Source organism: Xenopus tropicalis, chromosome 8 (assembly GCF_000004195.4).
Source record: "Xenopus tropicalis strain Nigerian chromosome 8, UCB_Xtro_10.0, whole genome shotgun sequence".
NCBI classification, from domain to species: Eukaryota; Metazoa; Chordata; class Amphibia; order Anura; family Pipidae; genus Xenopus; species Xenopus tropicalis.
The window spans coordinates 93,606,041-93,621,085 of NC_030684.2; positions in this window are offsets into that span (position 1 = coordinate 93,606,041).

A 15,045-nucleotide genomic window follows, 5' to 3' on the forward strand; every position below is an offset into this window, starting at 1 on the left:
AAGTCATGTAAAAAAGGTCACTGTTGCATCAAAATAGTTGTGGTCATGTAAAATAAGTAGCGGTCGCAGTAAAAAAGTTGCGATCATGTCAAAAAGGTTTAATTTGTGTCAAAAAATGAAGTGCGTCAAAAAAGCCTATATTCATAATATTTTTTAGTAGTTTTGCGAATTTTTTATGAACATTACAGAAAAATGGGAAAGCTTTCTTTCACTTTCATGTTCTGCAGTTGCTGAGTAAAATATATGGACAGGAGGTTACCTGCACAGGTCATAGGTTAAACCTTTTCTTGAAAACCTGTACAATTCTTCTCATTTGGTGCAGAAATTAACTGCTGTTGGAACAAATATTCATTTTGCAGTATTGGCCAGTTATATTACATTGAAATATCATTGGCCAATACTTTAAAATGAACAATGCTGAAGAAATCTCACACATCCCTAGGCAAGCAAGCACACAAGGTAGCTAATATTTTAGATCTCTGAACATGAAGTTAATTAGAAAATGGAACATATGAGAGATGTTAAAGAACAGGTTAAGCTGGAATGGAGAAAGGTCTGCCTTTCTATTTTTTAATAAGGTTCTTAATTATGTATGGATGTTGGCTTGTAAAAAATTTTTTTTTTCTCCAGTGGGACTGTAGCTTGTAGCACTAGTGCCCTTTGATTAGTTCTGACCTGGGCATTGGGCACTGCACACAATCCAAAACAAACAGGCATGATCACATTGACCTTAGTGTGTATTCATGCTAAATTAATGTAATAAAAGGTCTAAGTTTACCCACAACTAGCAACCAATCGGGTAGACATTCTAAAATACATTGCCAGTAAATGTTCCCCTCCATTGGTTGTCATGGTTATAAAATTAGGCTGGCTTAATTTCCAATGTTGCTAGTTCATAGCAGCACTCTTTGTATGTTTCAATATGTTCATTTTACTTCAATAAACATTTTTCTTACTGCAGTTGTTATGGTATAGTTTAATATTCTTGATATCAATACAAAGTTTTCATAGAGTAGCAGAGAGAATAATTAGATTTAATTAAAGATACCATATATCATGTAATATAGGAAAAATGCCAAAATCAATCCATAATTAATATAGTCATAATATTGTTAAGAGACAATTAGTTAATTGGAAAATAAATTAAAATGGACTTAGACCTATTACGTTACTCTAAAGACTTACTATACTTCCAATAATGAAAGACTTACTATACTTCCAATTATTCAAAAAAAAAAGTGAGGGTGCTGAAAGAAAATTACTTGATTGATATTATGTTTATTTATAACTGAACTTAAATACATTTTCAACCTCTTTAGAGACCCCTAAAAGCAGTGGTGTCATCAGATTCCTCTAGCTTAGGTAGAGCACAGCCCCTTTTAGAAAAGCACACTTAAGAGTGCTCAATTGTAATTAATATTGGTTCATTAATAAAGGTATATGTAACATATGTTCCAATGCAATTTCCCATATATGGTGCCCATCTTTGCATGCCTACACCAAATAATGACTTCCATTATGTCTCTTATTGCCTATGGCTCATTACTATGGCTTGCATGTCTAGTTCTATGAGTCCATTTGACTACAGTGGGACTTTGCAAGCACCATATTGTAAGGTTATAGTGTTGTCTGGTCAATATAAAGGCAAATAATTATACTCCAGTCCAACTCTGTTAACCTAATTCTGAAAACAATGCTCTTGAGCTTTTTGAACTCCTTGCCACCACCTTACAAACTCTACCCTTCCTTCCAAACTTTCAGTCACCCCCTTAAGACCCATCTGTTTAAAGAAGCATCCTCAGTACCTTGAGATTAATGAGAAAACAACTTATTATAATGAATCACCAATTGTTTTCAATGTTCTTATGTTTCAAATGTTTCCTAACACTTTTGATCAGTTCTTATGAGATAGACCCTCACATTTTTATTCTGTTACCCTTGTTAAATTATTATAAGACCCCTGTTTACTATAAATCAATGTACAGTGCAATGTAACTTGTTGGCACTATATAAATAAATGATGATGATGATGATGATGATGATGGTGTAGAAAGGCACCTTTGCTGCATGGGCAATACAAAGGAAACCATTTCCTCACTGTTTGCCTTACTATATTAAACTTCAAATGCTTGAGGGCTATTCTATCACATGTTTCTTGGGGCAGTGGTGGCCCACCAATGAAATTTTGCCCAGAGCCCGTTGGTGTCTTAAAGCTGCCATGAAGTAATACAATTAACTGTATGGGTAAGTATGCAGGTTAACATTTATTGCTTCACAAATATAGTACCAGGGTATGTTGTGTGTTTGGTTATCATGTAGACAACAATTGATTAGACTTAAGTATAATCTTGTCCTCAAACTGTCCCCAAAAGCAATGCATGTCATGTTGGGGCATTAAGGTCCAGCAAAGGAAGGGTTAAGTTTTTAATTTAGAAGTCTATTTAGAATCCACATTTGAGGGAAACCCTTCACAGTAGGGGGTAATTCACAAATACCCCATAAAAGACACTGAAGACAGACTGTCTGGCTAGGGGGCTGGGAGGTGTGACGAGCCAGACAGGGCCAAATGAATCAACTAGGTAATTAAACTATTATACCTCTGCTACAGTGGGGTGGTCTATCTCAGGGAAGATTCTTAGCTAATATTTCTCTAGGCCTATAAAATAAATATCTTTTACTAAAGATAAAAATCATGGCGCCCAGTCATTAGCTTGTAGCTAGAGCTCCCCACAGACTCCAAACACTCCCATGTTATGATGATCCATCTCGGGATTATACAATATTCTGATAAAACCAGAATAATATGCGTTAGGCCTGGTGTGTTTGGTGTCTATGAAAAGAGAATTCCATTTCCCACATAATGCTCATGGTTCCATAATTTTGTTGTAGACCCATAAGTATTTGAGGCTAACTGGAAAATAAAAATGTCACCAGAACAGCCAGTTACCAAATGGTGACCAGCCCTCACCTTTCTCATTGGATTGGGGGCATGACCTACCTTGTAGCCTTTGGGGAATGAGCTACTCGGGAGGTATATGTCGATATTTCTCCCCCCCCCCGGAAACAGGAATTACATAGGACCATTCTATTGGTAATGTATGTAAGTTTCTGCATTTTTTATCCTTTTTTATTTTATATATGTTTTGTAACTTGTATGTCATTTTGTAACATTCACTGTTTTTTATATAATATATGCACTGTCCACTTTGGATTATTAAATATAAAATTTAATAAGTTTGTCTTTGTGCTCTAAATGAACCTTAAGCATGTTAAAAGTGTTTTAACCCCTTGCTAGTTATAAGGAAAGTGTGTCTGCTTAACCCTTTGTTTGCTTGCGGGAAAGTTGTGTATTGTCTGTAGACTAACTTGCATTGTCTGTTGGAGTGTCTGCTAGAGTGCTTAGCTAGAAAGTCTAGGGTGATTTGCCTTTGTGAAGTGTCAGTGTGCAATAGAACATCTAGACTTGGGTGCTTGCGGCCTCTTAAACACGGTGGTGGCAGTTATTAAGTTTAGGTGGGTTGGGGCTGTTTGGGGTTGATTGCATGAGTTAGCAAGAATCTGTGTAGTTGATGTGTTAACAGACGCCTGCCTGGTCACATACGCACATACGTTTGTGGTGGCGTCTCGTGACAATGCACATCTATCCACTATCAATATGATACATATACTGTCAGAAACTATAGCGCAAATGGAATGGCTGGCCACAGGGGGAATCATAAATATTGATATTTTTGTCATCTCTTGTAAATCTCCATATATGTACTCATAAAAACTGCTGTGATTATTATTGTTAAAATCATCTTCCTTTGCCACTTTAGTCATCTAGTTTTTATATCTTTATTATTATACAATGCAAAGGAAATGTGTATGGGGCTTAAATAGTTAACTGCTATTGAAATCATGAATCATGAATTCAGCCTAATATATGTATTGAATATTTCCCTTTTCTTTGCAGCATCTTCTTGTCATTGAATTTCTAGAAGTATTTTCAACTTATTTATTTAGCATTTTTTCATTTACATTGATGCAACGTTTATTCCGTGCTACTGAAAAGGATTGTGAAAGCATTAAGTATTGTAAAAATACGTTTTTAGTATATAGGCTTCCATTTTCATTTTGCAAAAACATTTTAAATGAGACACAAGTTATTGGTGACCCACCAGTCATGGGCGACAGCAAAATTTTACGGAGGGGGAGCAAAATCATCAAGCAAAAACAACCTGTTTTTCTAGACTAAGCCTGTATACAACAACTAGGTGCCAAGCTTGTAGGAAATCAATTTACTGGCGAAGCCCATTGAGTCGCAAACAACTTACATAATTGTATAACTAGTGGGAATGTTTAAGTATAAGTATAAATCATGAAAATCTGCCACTCCCAGTCCCAGCGCTGCTACATTTTTTTTTAGCTATTAGTAACTTTGTGAACACACCTCTAAATACCACATCCATTTAACCAAAACATACCCCAGATGTGCCAGTATAATTACTACAGAAATAGACTGTAGGAAATGGGCAATCTGCATCTAACCCCAGAAGTATAATCACTAAATAAAATAGAGGGGCATTTTAACCACAGATGTGCCAGTATTACTAGTACAGGTATCGGACCCCTTATCCGGAAACCCGTTATCCAGAAATCTCTGAATTACGGAAAGCCCGTCTCCCATAGACTCCATTATAAGCAAATAATTCAGAATTTTAAAACTGATTTCCTTTTTTTATGTAGAAATAAAACAGAACCTTGTAATTGATCCCAACTAAGATATAAATAATCCTTATTTGATGCAAAATAATCCTATTGGGTTTAATTAATGTTTTATTAATTTTTTAGTAAACGTAAGGTATGGAGATCCAAATTATGGAAAGACCCCTTATCCGGAATACCCTTGGTCGCAAGCATTCTGGATAATGGGTCCTATACCTGTACTGAAAATGGACAATCTGCATATTAAACCCTTAAGTGCCAATATAATTGTTACAGAAAATTACTAATCACTATATTTATCCGAGATATGCCAGTATAAATATTACGGAAGTGAAATTGTTTACCAGGGCTGTAAAATAATAAGGTCTAGTAAAAAAAAAAAATTTGCTGAGAAGTGAAATGGGACAGATCTGCCCATCATTAACTACAGATAATGGATAATATGCACATTATCCCCTAGACAAGCCAGTATAACCACTAAATAAAAAAGATAATGGGCATTTTAACCCTGGACATCCCACTATAATTACTATAGAATATAGATAATCTGCATATTAACCCAAGATATGCCAATATAATTACTACAGTAAAACCAGCATATTAAACACAGACATGCCACTATAATCATTGTATAAAGATCTCTAAAAAAATTCCACTGAACATTCCATTAACTCTAGACTGATATTTACAGTGACAAGGCAAAAGTTTCAAACTGGTACCTGCTTGAAGGAGTTAACATTTCCCAGTGCCTTTGGGTCTTAAGGGGGTCCTGGCCACGCTGAGCTTGTTTGCTGCCTGCTCTGACCCTGTGTCTGTTTTTGGACTTGCTTTGCTTGTCACCTGCCCAGACCATTGCCTTGGTTACAGATTTGCTTGCTGCCAATCTTGAACCATACATGAGTTGTTTTTCTCTAGTTTTCAAGTCACTGATAAGTTAGCTAGATGTTACTCAGCACTCAGGCTGAGAGGTTTAACAAGGACTTTGCAGCAGCCTTATGCAAGAACAGTCTAATAAGGACAAGCAAAATGCAAATTTTGCTTCTTAACTATCCAAAAGTTTTTTCTCTCTGCAACTTTTATTACATTCTTATCCTCCATAGGGGTACTCACAGGCAACATTTTGACTTTACAACCAGGCAATGAAGGGTGAAGCTAAACAACAAATTACAGGAAAACAGACATGTGGGTAAACAGTTAATTGGAGGCTCCTTATTTTACCCTGGACTTCAAAGACCCCAGAGATCTTTGTTCTGTGTCCATTTTTTAGTATAACTTCCAAATTTTATATTCTTCGGATTTCAAAATATTCGATTCTAGATGTTTTTACTCCATGTAATTAGTATGGTTTTAAGATTACACAGACAGTTCATTGTTGGTGAATGGGCTTATACACGTGTAGTATTCTTTTCAATATATTCTATTTATATCTCCCCTTAATGTAGGTAACTGCTGTAAATGGAAATCTTGTAGAGGTTTATCTCATCAGAAACAATAATAACCAGTCAGCTCCTTAAGGAATAATGGAGTTATACTATGAATTAAGGAATGGATTTAATTGAAATTAGGAGTGAATTTTCTTACATTAAAAGGCTAGTAATACTAGAAACAGTAATTCAAATGAATGCCTAATAAAGAGAAATGTGGTACACAGGAATCATGTGTTCCAGAGGAAACCAAAGGAGGTGCAGGTGTTGAACACAAGCTCATATTTCTGTAATTTGTTACAGAAGGAAGGAAGATATACTGTATATACTCCTATACAGTATGTGCAAATATAAGACACAGTTATTGCAATGCTACAAAATGGTTACAACGTGAATGAAATGGAGAACCAGAGGTGGCATATTGATGCTTGTTGGCAGTCTAAGATGAAATATAGTAAACGATCAGACAATGTATTCTCCCCATTTCCCCAAAGGGTATGTTGTCTGGAAATTGCATTTGCAAAATCTTTCTTGCATGGCAGGAAACTTCAAAGAAGAATAAAAAAAGCATCCAGCTTTGAGAAGCAGTTAGCAGCCTGTGAAAAGAGGGTGGGAGACAATAGATTTACATCTTGAGATAGAAGTTGAGAAATTACAATTTTTCTTTCTTTTTTGGATATTGATGTACATCAGTCACCAGCAAGACTGACTTGATATATAGTTGAACCCTTCCAAATTCGCTCTAATAAAAACCAGGTATAGCCATTGGGAGAGGTTTTGACATATAAAAGCTATTGAAGAACATTACTGTACTTCATTTTCTACTGCTGCCAAATGTGTTGCACAACATATCAGCATCTAAGTAGTACCTTTACAAACCACATGGTGCAGAGCATGAACCAGTTACTGTAGCTCTGGAAACCATTGCCATTATAGATTTAAAGGATATTTATTAGACAAACAAATCTCACCTTTGCTACTTCCAATGAAATGTTGACTTTCCACAGAAAATAATTTTGCGCAGTTAATTTTTTCTTTCATTCTCCCTGCACTTACTGTTGGGTTTCCACTGTCCAGTACAGTGGCCCTGGGTGCAGGGTACCAGATGTGTGCAATGTAAATGACCCCTATATCATTCATGCCACCTGAAGCGTACACTACTGCATTACCAAATGCCAACACTGTAACATACATTGTGCATAAACTCAATTTAAAAGCCTATTTTAGACTTCCAAATTGTCCTTTCCTATTGTGGAGTCTATGGTTATAAAAAATCCTCCTGCTGTTAAAGGGCAACTAGTAGCACACAAAATACATTCTAATAAAGTAATTGTAACTAAATGAGAATTTTAGAAAACACTGCATTTACAGGGGTCCAGCATTGCTAGGACCATTTTTGCCTGATGTTGTTCCTTCCCTGATAGTATAAAATACTGATTGTAAGCCCTGCACTCAAATAAATGTTTAAGCACTGTTCACAAAATCATGTGATTTCCCTGATGTATTAAACTTCAATCCAATCTTACTACAAAGTGAATACTGGAGCATTTGTCTATTATATTTTTATGCTTAAAGCTATGAACTGTGTTTTAAACTCCTGCCGCTAAGCTGCCTGGGGTCAGTTTTTTTGCTTGCTTTAGACTTGCAAACACACAAGCATCTGTCAAACATTTTATGGGTTTAATAGATAATGGACAGTGTATGGTTGAGAGCAAAATGTAGGATGGATGGAACAATTAATTGAGGTGAGAAAAAAATATAGTATATATGGGAGGGAAGAAGCAGGCTAAATTGTAACGGCTGTCCTTTACTTTCCAAATCCCAATAGCATTCCTGTTTAGATTACATCCATTCTATGCACTACTTGTCTGCACTACTTTCAGATTTCAATGAACAACAAAAGAAATTTAGAAACCCTGGGTGACATTCCGAGCATCCAAACCATAACCTTTATTCTGATTGTACCACATTAAGTGTATCCTAGCCCAACTTGTATTGCTTTGTTTTGTTTAATCTTTATGTTTGGCTTTTTTATTTTTCTGTTTAATGTTATAGCCTCTGATGCACCATGTTTATCTGACCTGTAACATACATCTTCACTTGATTTTGATTATGAATCTGAAAAAAAAACCCTTAAAAGATGTTAAAAATGTAGTGTCTGGAAAAAATATATTACAATGGAGAAGGTAGAGTGCCTTCAATCTGTTTGGAACGGGAAGGCAGGAAAGAAGGGGGAAAAGTCAGAAGAAGTTAGGTAGAGATGAGGTTAGTGGTAGTGGAGATGTGTAGCTATTACAGGGAGGGCAAGTAAGTGTTACAATTTGGGAGGCAAGTAAAATGAGGACTGCTGTGGAAAGGAAAGAAAGACTAAACTATAAATATAGGAGGGCCAAAGTAGAAGGATAAGTAATAAAAAGTAACAATAATAATAAAATTGTAGTCTCACGGAGGAATTATTTTGGCTGCTGGGATCAGTGCCCCCCCCCATATAAAAGTTGGAAAGAGTCACAAGATGAAGGCAAATATTTAAAAGACTGTAAAAAGTAAAAAGACATTTTAAACAGATGCTAAGAATTGGCCATTCCATAACATACTAAAAGTTGACCTGAAGGTAAACCACCTCTTTATAATTATAGCATGGGTCTCTCACTGGCAATCATTTCTCCGCTAAGCTGCAACAAATAACCTTGAACCACCCCCAAAATCCATCACTTACTTATTCAGTGCAGTTAGGCACGATTCTGTTTGATCTCTGCTTAACAGGTGAAATACCCCCTTTCAAACCACTATCTGGTTGCTAAGGTAAACAATACCCTATCAACCAGATAGCTTCTGAACTTCTAAACTGAAAAGCTGCAGAACAATAAGTTAAATAACTGAAAAAACATCAACATCATACAAAAAGTTAATTTGAAGGTGAACAACCCTTTTAAGCATGAGGGTACCAGTTTGGGGGGGGGGGGGTCCTTGGAAAAGGGTATATATACTGTATTTTGGTTGCCTGCTCTCAGCTGCCCAGTGGCTAGCATTGTGAGTAGCACCTGGTGGTCTTTAAGTTAGCAAACCTATCACATTCTCCTAGGGTATATGTTTTGGTTGCTCGCTCTCACTTTAACTTTTTATGCATGTTTATTAATAAGGTTGTGGCCTTTTTCAACTAAGGTGAAATAAAGGGTACCACTAAAGATTTTAGAGTGTTGTGTAATAAAAGTGATAAACATTTGCTTTAGGTGCTACCTATAGCAACCAATTACCCAGAAGCATTTAATTGCCACCTGTTTAAAAGCAACCATCAATTCATATTTTATACATAAAAGAATAGCACAATGAACATCTTAATAGTAAATTCATATTAGTGGCTGTTCAAGATTTGGTAGTAATTAGATTGATTTGCACTTAGGAATTACAGTGTAAGCTGCTTTATGTTATCCATTTTCTTTTGCTTTTGTTTGCATACAAAATCAGTCTCTTGGGATCTCCTTTAAAGTAATGGATGATTATGGTATCTTTATGCCTTTTACCTGTTTAATACTTAAGAAGGCAATTTGGTAACAATAAATAACAGATATAACAGTTATAAATAACATAACAGAACTGACCTTCAGGAAACAAATGTTTGCACTTGAAAATGTCAAAGTATTTTTGCTGTACCCCTTTCTTGTATTGTGTGTCTGACATTCCAGCTATTAGCTTTTAAAGGTGTGCTAAATTGCCCAGACATGAACAACAAAAGACTTTCATTTTCTGAAATGGTTTATAGTGCAGCCCGTACATGACTGTAACAGCCCTTTATAAATTATAGGGACCATTCTTTTCTCCATTTGCTTAATAATAAAATTTAAGGGGCTGATTTATCAAGTACTGAACTGTCGAATGTCACAAATGTTTGGAATGAATTGACGTTACCTGGTAGTAAATGTATTTTCACTGTGATGACTTCACTGTGCAAGAGAGTAACCAGCAGCCATCTTCGGGAAGGTAAATCATAAGTTATATCCCTATGGTTGCTAAAGGTGTCAGTCAAATTTCAGTTCAGTGGGAAGGTAGCATAACATAGTTATGCTTACATGGTTATGATAAGTATAGTAAATATGTCTTTAAGTTGGCATCCACTCTAGCTATGGGCACTCCCAAGTGTTCCAGGATGGGTGTGCAATCTTTCCTGGTATACTTGTTCCATAGGGGGAGCACACAAGGTGCACAATAACTTCAGAAGATCTTTGCTTCCTTTGTATCTTTAAATTCCCCACTTCTAATTGTTTTCCCAAGCTGATTTCTGCTTAGTCTGCTTAAGCCCTGCTATTACTGAATTAGTTTTTGATGCTTGCTTGCTCTCAACTTCTATCCCTGCTGCCTGCCTTGACCTCTGGCCTGCCTTAGCTTCATGTTAGCTTATTCCTTGTCTGTACTACATTGTTTTCCTTGTTTGATCTATGAAATGGAGTGGGTTCTCTGCTCAGAAATTTTTGGGGAACCAAAAATTCCATTAATGAAAAGCAGTGTTAAAGGAGGTGTCCTGCTTCACAGATAGGGTTAACACTAGGATGGAATCGGAGATGAGGTGAGTGATGTAGGGGAGTGGGGAAATGGCATGGTGAGGTTATGATGTCACTGTAACATGTTGATCAGCGATTGGCTGATCGCTGTGTCATTCAGTGCAGAGCCCTGTCTGTTTGGAACAGCCCTTAAGAAAACTGGGCAATCTGTGTTAAAACAGATGTGTATAAACAGAAAGGTAAGACTGCAGCCAGATGCCCATCAGAATTTCTTTTCTATAGAACCATTACAAAAATGAAAGCAAAGATCAAAATGGTTGCTGCTGAAAAACTGAAAATGTATTTCTGTCTTGGTTATTAACACATCTGATCATGCACTTTTTGTAGGTAGAAGCAAGGAATCTTGAAGGCTATGGGATTAGGTATTTTTTCTCTGTTGGTGATGTCATTGTACTCAGTGGTTATAACTTGTACTGTTGCCTGTGGAGGTAGAGTCAGTCCTGTCACTCTTCAACAAGAATTATAAAGGGTACCACTAATCATATTGATTTTTCCTTTACAATATGTATATTCTTTCAAGGTTGTATAGATTATATTGACATTTTAAATAAACATTGTAACATTTTTTTTATCTCACACTGTTTCACATTTTTTTCTGTCATACAATGTTTGAACACAATTACATTATACAAAGGGTCAAGTGTCATTGCCCCAAGGTAATCAATCAACTGATGATACCCTTGTTATTTTGGTTTCTTATAACCAAAAGTTATAAGAATTGCTATTACAATTATTTTAATGCCTTTGCTGTTGTGCATTTTTTTTGTCTATAACATTCATACAAATTACTTGTAAAAACAATTTTATACTTCCAAAACAGCTGAACTATATAAAATTACATGTATATAAAACATACATATCACAGAACAAAAGTTACCATGTGCCATATTTAGCATTTACGTTAATGCATTATTATTAGTGCTATTATTATTAATGCTGATTAGTTAAAAAAAATTTAAAAAGTTGAATTAAATAGGACATTGTAGGATAATAGAGCCCATGCCTATAATAAAAATTGAAAAGGGGGATATAATGTGATTTTGACACTTCTGCATCTCACTCCCCCCTTACTTTCAAAGTTAAGTTTGCTGTTTTATGCAGTGATTATGCTATGGTGCTTGAGGAGTGATCTTAGCATTGTGGCTGTGTGAATGGTTCACAGGGAAATAGAGCCAATTGTATGTATGTATGTATGTGTTTTTCTTCTGCTTAAGAAAGCACACTTTTCAAGTTAATATATCATTTCTATTTTATTTGGAGTCCAAGTAACCTGCTGAAAATTGGTTCAAGGTCTTGTTTAGAAAAAACACGTATAACTGCTTCTATATTCTTAGCTTTACTCTTCCCTGGTTTAAGTTTGTTCTCAAGAAAGCAAAACAATATGAAGGGGAATTGATATGTATAAATACAGAAAAAATGAATGTATTCAATGAAATTAATGAAATATCTATTTGTGAAGCTCAGACGTGCCTCAAGGCATAAGAGAAAGACATAAATGATAACAAAGTTCTAAAGTAGCCTTAAAGAATATAAAACTTTCTGCCCCCACAATGCCATTGTTACATTATACATTGGATTTATCTCTGTTTGCACCTGAGAGATCTGTGAGCATCTAGCTCTAAGAACATTTTCAGCTTCCATAATGCCATTAATAGTAAACAAGCAAAAAAGGGTTAGCCATAGATTTGTCTGTGTAGAAAAAAAACTGAATTTTAAAAAGATCTATTCTGAGGTTCTTAAACTCATGGAGTCTGAAAATTCTTTCCAAAAGCTTGTGCCATAAAATTGGGAATTCTTTTTCCTTTTGTAGAGTCTTACTTATTATGTATTCAGTGCATTTTGCTTACATTTTTTTTCTAAAAGGTCCACAATGCTATTATAATTAAGTCCAAAAAGATAACTCAGGAGGCATCAATGATAGCTGTCAGTTTCACCGCCACATGCAAATGTATCATTCTCACTTTCAGGTTATGACATTTACAAAAAGGCCGGTGTGTTGGGTAGAACTAACATTGTCTGTAATCAGATTACATTCAGCTACTTGCAGTAGATGTTAATGAGAATGACAATATCAATTATGTGAACAGGATACCAAAGAATACTTCAATAAGACTTCAGATATGGTTAATGAATGTTCATTTTCAGTTCACATGAAACACAAGCTATATCATGACGCCATTCAGAATAGAAAAATGGTTTAAAATTCACAGTTAAAAAAAAAAGCTTGTGCATTTATTGCTGTTTTCACAATATCTGGATTTTTTTTGTCATATTCCTTTTTATTATTCCCTTTTGTACATCGACTTGAAGCTCAGCATAATGATTATCTATTTTTTCACCACAGTGGCAATATTTCATTATAAATATTTGATGACTTTTGATATTGAAAGTCACATTTAATCAACTGTTTAATTCCACTGAAGAGACTCTCTAGCACCCTAATTTGGGATATTGGAACCTTAATATAAAATGATTAAAAAGCTCTATGTACACTACCTAAAACAATATGACTAAATTAGTAATCCTAGATATATGGAAATCCTGAGTACAACAGACTATTTTTACAGAAATGCTAACCTTAATTATATTGGATTTTCTTGTATCATTATATTTTTGATAAAAGACAGATGCTATGGGATGCAAAAACAAAAAAAAAAAAACCTTCAAACCATTAACAGTATGTTAGAATAAAGCTGCCAGCATTTGCTGGAATTGTCAGCAAAATACAGTTACCAAAATCTTTAATTGCCAGTCCCCCATAAGTTGTGCCATGTTTCCTGGGGTTCCTTATTTTATGATCAATTCACACATACCTATAAAATACCACAGAGTTTGGGTATCAGGGATAACTATATAATTTAATGCATTTGCATTCTGAAGAAACTGGGTCATTCAGAGCTCATTTCCGCTATAATTATATATGTTCTGACTTTTAGCTTATGGCAAATGCAATGTATACATGGCACCAGTGCAATTTGCATTTATTCCTAGAACATTACAATATGCACAGATGTTCTCTCCCAATTCAGGACAAGTACTTTCTATATTGGAGTGTTTTAGTTTCATAACAAAACTTTGCAGGTGAAAGCTGATATGTGAAACATGCTCAAAAATGTGTTGTTTAGCATAAAAGTCCTTACAGTATGCTAATAAATAAGTTGTCCAAATACAGAAAGTCTGAACAATTAGCATAGTATGGAGAATATATCTTTCACCACATGGTTTTTAGATTTAAAGAGATATTCCTTACCCTTGCTGCCTGCCATGATATGTTAATCAGTGACACTAGGCTGCCTCTATCATCAAGATTTATTGGCATAGGTTCCTGTTTCTTGATCTTGGGTCCCCAGATGTTGCTGGACTACAAATTCTAGTATGTTTTCCAACAGTGGCACTAACTTATCCTAGTATTTTTCAATACAGAAAAAAGGCAAAGGTTAGAAAAATAAGAAAGGATAATAGAAAATTATTCAGCATGATAACAAGAGTATTCTTTTGGTCTTTTACACTCAGTTTGTCATAGTAGTTAGTTGCAACAATATAAATTAGGAAAGGAAATCACATTTTATATTTCACTGATAGGCCCTGAACCAATATACAAATAACAGCAAAAAATTCAGTGAAAATAAAACCACATTTTAATGGCTCAGAGATTTTTTCAAAACATGATACAAAACAAATTCAAATGTATACTATACCACACAGTGACAGGGTACATCCTAGTGCCTCTCCTAACGCGTTTCGCACAAAGTGCTTCATCAAATGTGGTTTTATTTTCACTGAATTTTTTGCTGTTATTTGTCATAGTAGTTAGCCATCTTATTTTTTTCCCTTACACAGATCATCCCATTATGTTTAAAACAAATCATGGCAATTCTAACCTGTTGCACATACAGCGGGTTTGGGACAGGTTTGGTTAATGTGGTATTTTATTTACCCAAATATTTTTATGGAGCAACAGTACTGCCAGAAAATCTTATGAAAGCAAGTTTGAAATATGAAACTTTCAAATCACAGATTGTTGAAGATCCAACCACAATGCTGGATCTAGTCATCTCTAACAAGCCAAAACATATTGCAAATTATACCAAGTAATAAAATATCAAGATGACAGTGGCCATAGTATTAAATAATGTAATATTTGTTCTAAACAAAGATACGCTTTTCAGGTAATTTCCTTAGAACAACGCTGTCTAACTTCTGTGGTACCGAGGGCCAGAATTTTTCTGGCCAACACGGTAGAGGGCCGATAATGGAAGCCAGTTTCACTGCTCCTACAGGTGGTGAGGTGTGAACAGGGGGACAATGTGGGTGATTACAGCCTGAGCCTGAGGTGTGAACAATGCAGGGGATGAACA